A 7,709-nucleotide genomic window follows, 5' to 3' on the forward strand; every position below is an offset into this window, starting at 1 on the left:
CTAGATATATAATACCCTGCACCTACCTCCACCTGCAGAGCCGCACACTAGATATATATTACCCTGCACCTACCTCCACCTGCAGAGCCGCACACTAGATATATAATACCCTGCACCTACCTCCACCTGCAGAGCCGCACACTAGATATATAATACCCTGCACCTACCTCCACCTGCAGAGCCGCACACTAGATATATAATACCCTGCACCTACCTCCACCTGCAGAGCCGCACACTAGATATATAATACCCTGCACCTACCTCCACCTGCAGAGCCGCACACTAGATATATAATACCCTGCACCTACCTCCACCTGCAGAGCCGCACACTAGATATATAATACCCTGCACCTACCTCCACCTGCAGAGCCGCACACAGATATATAATACCCTGCACCTACCTCCACCTGCAGAGCCGCACACTAGATATATAATACCCTGCACCTACCTCCACCTGCAGAGCCGCACACTAGATATATAATACCCTGCACCTACCTCCACCTGCAGAGCCGCACACTAGATATAATACCCTGCACCTACCTCCACCTGCAGAGCCGCACACTAGATATATAATACCCTGCACCTACCTCCACCTGCAGAGCCGCACACTAGATATATAATACCCTGCACCTACCTCCACCTGCAGAGCCGCACACTAGATATATAATACCCTGCACCTACCTCCACCTGCAGAGCCGCACACTAGATATATAATACCCTGCACCTACCTCCACCTGCAGAGCCGCACACTAGATATATAATACCCTGCACCTACCTCCACCTGCAGAGCCGCACACTAGATATATAATACCCTGCACCTACCTCCACCTGCAGAGCCGCACACTAGATATATAATACCCTGCACCTACCTCCACCTGCAGAGCCGCACACTAGATATATAATACCCTGCACCTACCTCCACCTGCAGAGCCGCACACTAGATATATAATACCCTGCACCTACCTCCACCTGCAGAGCCGCACACTAGATATATAATACCCTGCACCTACCTCCACCTGCAGAGCCGCACACTAGATATATAATACCCTGCACCTACCTCCACCTGCAGAGCCGCACACTAGATATATAATACCCTGCACCTACCTCCACCTGCAGAGCCGCACACTAGATATATAATACCCTGCACCTACCTCCACCTGCAGAGCCGCACACTAGATATATAATACCCTGCACCTACCTCCACCTGCAGAGCCGCACACTAGATATATAATACCCTGCACCTACCTCCACCTGCAGAGCCGCACACTAGATATATAATACCCTGCACCTACCTCCACCTGCAGAGCCGCACACTAGATATATAATACCCTGCACCTACCTCCACCTGCAGAGCCGCACACTAGATATATAATACCCTGCACCTACCTCCTCCTGCAGAGCCGCACACTAGATATATAATACCCTGCACCTACCTCCACCTGCAGAGCCGCACACTAGATATATAATACCCTGCACCTACCTCCACCTGCAGAGCCGCACACTAGATATATAATACCCTGCACCTACCTCCACCTGCAGAGCCGCACACTAGATATATAATACCCTGCACCTACCTCCACCTGCAGAGCCGCACACTGGATATATAATACCCTGCACCTACCTCCACCTGCAGAGCCGCACACTAGATATATAATACCCTGCACCTACCTCCACCTGCAGAGCCGCACACTAGATATATAATACCCTGCACCTACCTCCACCTGCAGAGCCGCACACTAGATATATAATACCCTGCACCCACCTCCACCTGCAGAGCCGCACACTAGATATATAATACCCTGCACCTACCTCCACCTGCAGAGCCGCACACTAGATATATAATACCCTGCACCTACCTCCACCTGCAGAGCCGCACACTAGATATATAATACCCTGCACCTACCTCCACCTGCAGAGCCGCACACTAGATATATAATACCCTGCACCTACCTCCACCTGCAGAGCCGCACACTAGATATATAATACCCTGCACCTACCTCCACCTGCAGAGCCGCACACTAGATATATAATACCCTGCACCTACCTCCACCTGCAGAGCCGCACACTAGATATATAATACCCTGCACCTACCTCCACCTGCAGAGCCGCACACTAGATATATAATACCCTGCACCTACCTCCACCTGCAGAGCCGCACACAGATATATAATAACCTGCACCTACCTCCTCCTGCAGAGCCGCACACTAGATATATAATACCCTGCACCTACCTCCACCTGCAGAGCCGCACACTAGATATATAATACCCTGCACCTACCTCCACCTGCAGAGCCGCACACTAGATATATAATACCCTGCACCTACCTCCACCTGCAGAGCCGCACACTGGATATATGGCTGCTCTGTGCTTACAGGACCTGTGATGATGTCACATGGAGGGGAGGAGTCAGGGGTCACATGATCAGCTCCTCAGTGTAGTCCTATATTAAATGTGCAGACACTGGATGAGGCGCGGTGTCAGTGGATGGTTATTGTAAACTATTGTTTTGTATGTATGTGACCCCTGTTGCGTATGTATGTGACCCCAGTTGCGTATGTATGTGACCCCTGTTGCGTATGTATGTGACCCCTGTTGCGTATGTATGTGACCCCTGTTTTGTATGTATGTGACCCCTGTTGCATATGTATGTGACCCCTGTTGCATATGTATGTGACCCCTTCACACTCTTATTTCGATCTTTGCTTTATTGAATTCTTTATTGATAAGTTCAGGTGAGGAGATTTGTTGTGCGACTTTTAAATAAAGACGTTTGGACCTGATCGGTCTTGATCACAAGTCGCTGAAAATGTGTGTACGACATATATGGAGCAGAGCTGTGCATGTAACGGAGTGTCACGCTCCCGGTGTTCCAGCAGCGCTCCTTACCTACTGAGCCGGTTTCACCATCCAGGCACCGCTCCGTACCCACTGATCCGGTCGCACCTGCATTGCACCGCTCCGTGCTCACTGATCCAGTCTCACCATCGCACCACCGCTCCTTGCTCACTAGTCCAGTCCATGCGCCCACCGGTCACGCCTGCTGCTCCCGCTCTTGCTCCCCTGAGTCCTGTTCCAGATCTCAGGAGTCTGACTCTGACTGATGCCTCTGTATAGGACCGGGCCGCGCCCACTCACCTGGTCTTATAGGCCCAGCACTGCTGCAACAGGAGACCTGAGGCTGTGCTGAGTATATAGGACTGGCCTTTCCATGTGGGCGGGGCCTGATCATCGCATGTGTTTCTATGCCTTGTCTTGTGAGCTAGGTGCTCAGGTCCTCTTGTTCCTGTTTCCTGTATTACTGCCTTAAAGTACTCTGTGACCCTAGTGACCTGGACCTGTCTTTGCTACCTGGTACCTGTACCTGTTCCTGTACTGTCCTATGGGACTCCATGACCCTGGTGACCTGGTTCTTCCCGTTCCTGCCACGCTAGTGCTCCAGCTACCGTGTAGCCTGCCCTCCAGGTGGGGTGCTCAGTCCAGTGGATCCACCTTCTGGGCCTACCAGTCCTCCCCGGCCCTCACAGTATGATCAGGCCATGGATTCCGCTGAAGCACAGAAATCAGAGCTTGCTGAGCTGCGCCAGGAGCTGGCGCAACAGCGCGAAACCCTGAACCGGATGCTGAAGTTCATGACGTCCGTGGACCACCGGTTATATGCACTGCAGACCGCCTCCTCATCTCAGTACACACAGCAACCAGTCTCCAGGTCCGAACCAGTTGTCTCCACGGCCTCGCAACTTCGCCTTGCTGCTCCGCCTCGCTACGCACGGGATCCCAAGTCCTGCCAAGGCTTCCTGAACCAGTGCTCCTTGCACTTTCAGTTGCTCCCGCACTTGTTCGCCTCAGACCAGGCCAAGGTGGCATTCCTGATGTCACACCTGGAAGGTGAAGCCCTGGCCTGGATTAACCCTCTGTGGGAGAACGAGGACCCGATGACCACCGATATCCAGGAGTTCCTACGAGCCTTCCGGGGCACCTTCGACGAACCCGTACGGACTACTGCAGTGACCTCTACGCTCCTCCGGCTACGCCAAGGGACCCAAACAGTCGGCCAGTGTGCCATACAGTTCCGCACGCTTGCTTAGGAGCTGGGCTGGAACAATGAGGCCTTAACGGCGGCCTTTTGGGAGAGTCTCTCTGGTCGTATTAAAGACGAACTCACCGGCCGTGACGTTCCACGCACCTTGGACGCTTTGATTTCCCTGGCCACCCGGATTGACCTCCGTTTTCTGGAGCGTGCCCAGGAGGTAGTCCGGAAGAAGCGACCACCTCGCCACGTCTTGCCCCCACAGAAACCTACCGCACCCTCGTCCCTGCCTTTCCGCGAATCGTCACCAGAACCCATGCAAGTGGACCGTCTGACCCAAGCCAAGCAACGCCGTGCAGAACGGGTCGCCCGGGGCCTGTGGTTCTATTGTGGTGACGGGTCACATATGTTTCGAACATGCCCTGAGAAACCTGGTAGACCCCAGGTCCAAGGGATGGTGGGAACCGCCACCCTTGCCACCGGAATCCCTTCAGTCCGAGTTAAACAGATGGTTCAGGTGACGACAGAGGGGACCCGGTTTTCGGCAGAGGCCCACATCGATTTCGGGGCAGCAGGCAACTTTATCCACCAGGCCACGGTAGACAAATACCAGGTCCCTGTCACTCCACTGAAGAAACCCGTCTGGTTCGCCTCCGTAGACGGCAAACCGCTCTACGAGCCTGTCCGGTATACCACCGAGCCCGTGAACCTCCAGGTTTTGCACTTCGCATACAGAGACCATCACCTTCTATGTGATCCACAAAACCTGCTTGCAGCCTGTTCCTCAGCCCCTAGCACTTGACTCAGTCAAGCTGCAGGATCCTGAAGAAGAGACGACGCTATCCAGTGATGTTCCACTGCCCCAGGCATCTGAGACATTGATTCCACCGCCTTCTGGAGTTGAGACTTTGAGTCCACCGGCTACTGAGGATGAGACACTATCCTGTACCCGGTCCGAGACGCTCGACCCGGTCGTCCAAGATTCCAGTCATGCTTCTGACTGTCCTTCCATTTCCGTTGCCTCCCTTGCCGCTGACATGGGTTCAAAGTTCCCCGATACGGGACATAGTGGCCATGAAAACGGTCCGGTGTAAGCAGTCCTTCCTGGTCGATTGGGTGGATTGCGGTCCTGAGGCCCGGTCCTGGTTGTCCCGGAAGTACGTTGCTGCCTCTCTTCGGCGCGTCTTCATGTCCGCGGAGAGGGGGGCTTCAAGGGGGGGGTACTGTCACGCTCCCGGTGTCCCAGCAGCGCTCCTTACCTACTCAGCCGGTTTCACCATCCAGGCACCGCTCCGTACCCACTGATCCGGTCGCACCTGCATTGCACCGCTCCATGCCCACTGATCCAGTCTCGCCATCGCACCACCGCTCCTTGCTCACTGGTCCAGTCCATGCGTCCACCGGTCACGCCTCCCGCTCCCCTGAGTCCTGTTCCAGGTCTCAGGAGTCTGACTCTGACTGATGCCTCTGTATAGGACCGGGCCGCGCCCACTCACCTGGTCTTATAGGCCCAGCACTGCTGCAACAGGAAATGACCTGAAGCTGTGCTGGCTATATAGGACTGGCATTTCCATGTGGGCGGGGCCTGATCATCACATGTGTTTCTATGCCTTGTCTTGTGAGCTAGGTGCTCAGGTCCTCTTGTTCCTGTTTCCTGTATTACTGCCTTAAAGTACCCTGTGACCCTAGTGACCTGGTCCTGTCTTTGCTACCTGGTACCTGTACCTGTTCCTGTACTGTCCTACAGGACTCCGTGACTCTGGTGACCTGGTTCTCCTCGTTCCTGCCATGTTAGTGCTCCAGCTACCGTGTACCCTGCCCTCCAGGTGGGGTGCTCGGTCCAGTGGATCCACCTCCTGGGCCTACCAGTCCTCCCTGGCCCTCACACGGAGCCGTGTGTGCATGATGTGTATGTAACGGAGCTATGTGTGCACAAAGTGTATGTAGTGGATACCCTCTTTTACCACTTTATTAATCCCCAAAACACCCGTGCAGGTCCAGCAAAATCCACACGAGGTCCCACGACGATTCAAGCTCTGCTACTTGTAAAGTCATAACGCACAATCATGGCACATGACTATCCGCTATGAGGTTCAGGCAGAGACTGAGCCGCGATCAGTGGTGTCGTCACTTAGGTTAGCCGCGGCCACAGCTGCAGGTTCCCACGGTCCACCACTTGTGACCGCAGGTAACTTGACCTCAGGTGACTTCAGTGACCTCACCTGAGTTCATTCACCGCTCATCACGCGACTCATTCAGTCTGTGCCTGACCATCACAGTGTACGTAGGAAATACTGTGGATAGAAGCGCAGAATAGGGTCTTACCAGGTAACAGATAAACCAAGGTAATTTAAACCCAGAACGGCTTCTTTTGAATCCAGTAATTCACATGATTTCACAACAAATTTCATTACCACATACAGTAATGACTGTGTTTTTATTAGAAAACTTTTGGAAAAACATTGGAACATGTTATTAAATTATCCTATTTTAAAGGAAGTTATGCCTACTCATCCGGGTATCACTTTTAGAAGGGCCCCTACCCTGAGAAATATTCAAAGAAAGGAGGAGAGGGAATTAATTGTGCAGAATATTTTATTTTCAAAAGAGGGGGAACAAAGGGGGTTCAGGTGAGAATATGTCGCGGTCGGAGGAGGGGACGCTGCGCTCTCCCACTGCTCGGGTCCGGCTGCTGCGGCTGCTGCTCGGTGGTGGCTCGAGCGGTGGGCCGGATCCCGGGGACTCAAACGGCGTTCCTCGCCCGTGAGTGAAAAGGGGGATTTGATTGTGGGGATTTGATATTGTCCGTGACGCCACCCACGGTTGTGGTGAGATTGGTGACACGACCGCTTCTCTGGACGGGGATCCCGGGAGCGATGACAGGGAGCAGCTTTAATGTTGGTTCTCCCCTCCTTGGGTAGGGGGGTTGGTTGTCCCGGGGCCCGGTGAGGGGGTAGGGATGGATTGCAGGCGGGCTACGGGGCCTGGTGAGGTGCAGGGTCGCGGGGGCAGCGCTGTGCCGCACGGCATGGTGGTACTCACTCAGCCAATGATGAACACAGAGTCTCCGGTAAAACAAATGGCTGGATGGACGGGACCCACAGACGGCTGTGGTGTTTCTCCTCCCGGCAGGTTGATGGTGACTGCCTTTCCCTGCACCTGTGTCGTGTGTACGGTTCCACTGGGCTCCCACCGGTGACTCGCTCCCCAGCTTGGATATGTGCTGAAGGAGCCCCTTTTTCCCGCAGGCTCTGGCCCTGGGAACTTTAGCCTTGGCGGTGACTGTGTTTCCCTCTCTCGGTTGGACTGTTGCCTTCTGTCGGGACTTGGGTGCTGGGAAACCCAGGAGGTTCCCTTCGCTAACGGATTTGACAAATTGCACGGCGACTCCTAGCCTTGTCGGGGTCCGTAAGCCCCTGCCGGACGGTGCTGGCTTCTCTTTGCGTACCGGTCTGGTACCGCCGGGCCACCGCCCGTCCACGATCCTTACGGCTAGCTCCAATAGGCCACTCCTGCAGACGGTCACCACCGTCTGCCAACCTTGCTGATCCGTCCGGGCCACACACCCGGACCAACTTCAGGCTCCTCAACTGCCACTTCACTCCTCTCCCTTTCACTTCCAAACTCTATCTGCCTGCTTTTCCCGCCTCCAGGACTGTGAACTCCTTGGTGGGTGGGACC

Source organism: Anomaloglossus baeobatrachus (assembly GCF_048569485.1).
Source record: "Anomaloglossus baeobatrachus isolate aAnoBae1 chromosome 5 unlocalized genomic scaffold, aAnoBae1.hap1 SUPER_5_unloc_2, whole genome shotgun sequence".
NCBI classification, from domain to species: domain Eukaryota; kingdom Metazoa; phylum Chordata; class Amphibia; order Anura; family Aromobatidae; genus Anomaloglossus; species Anomaloglossus baeobatrachus.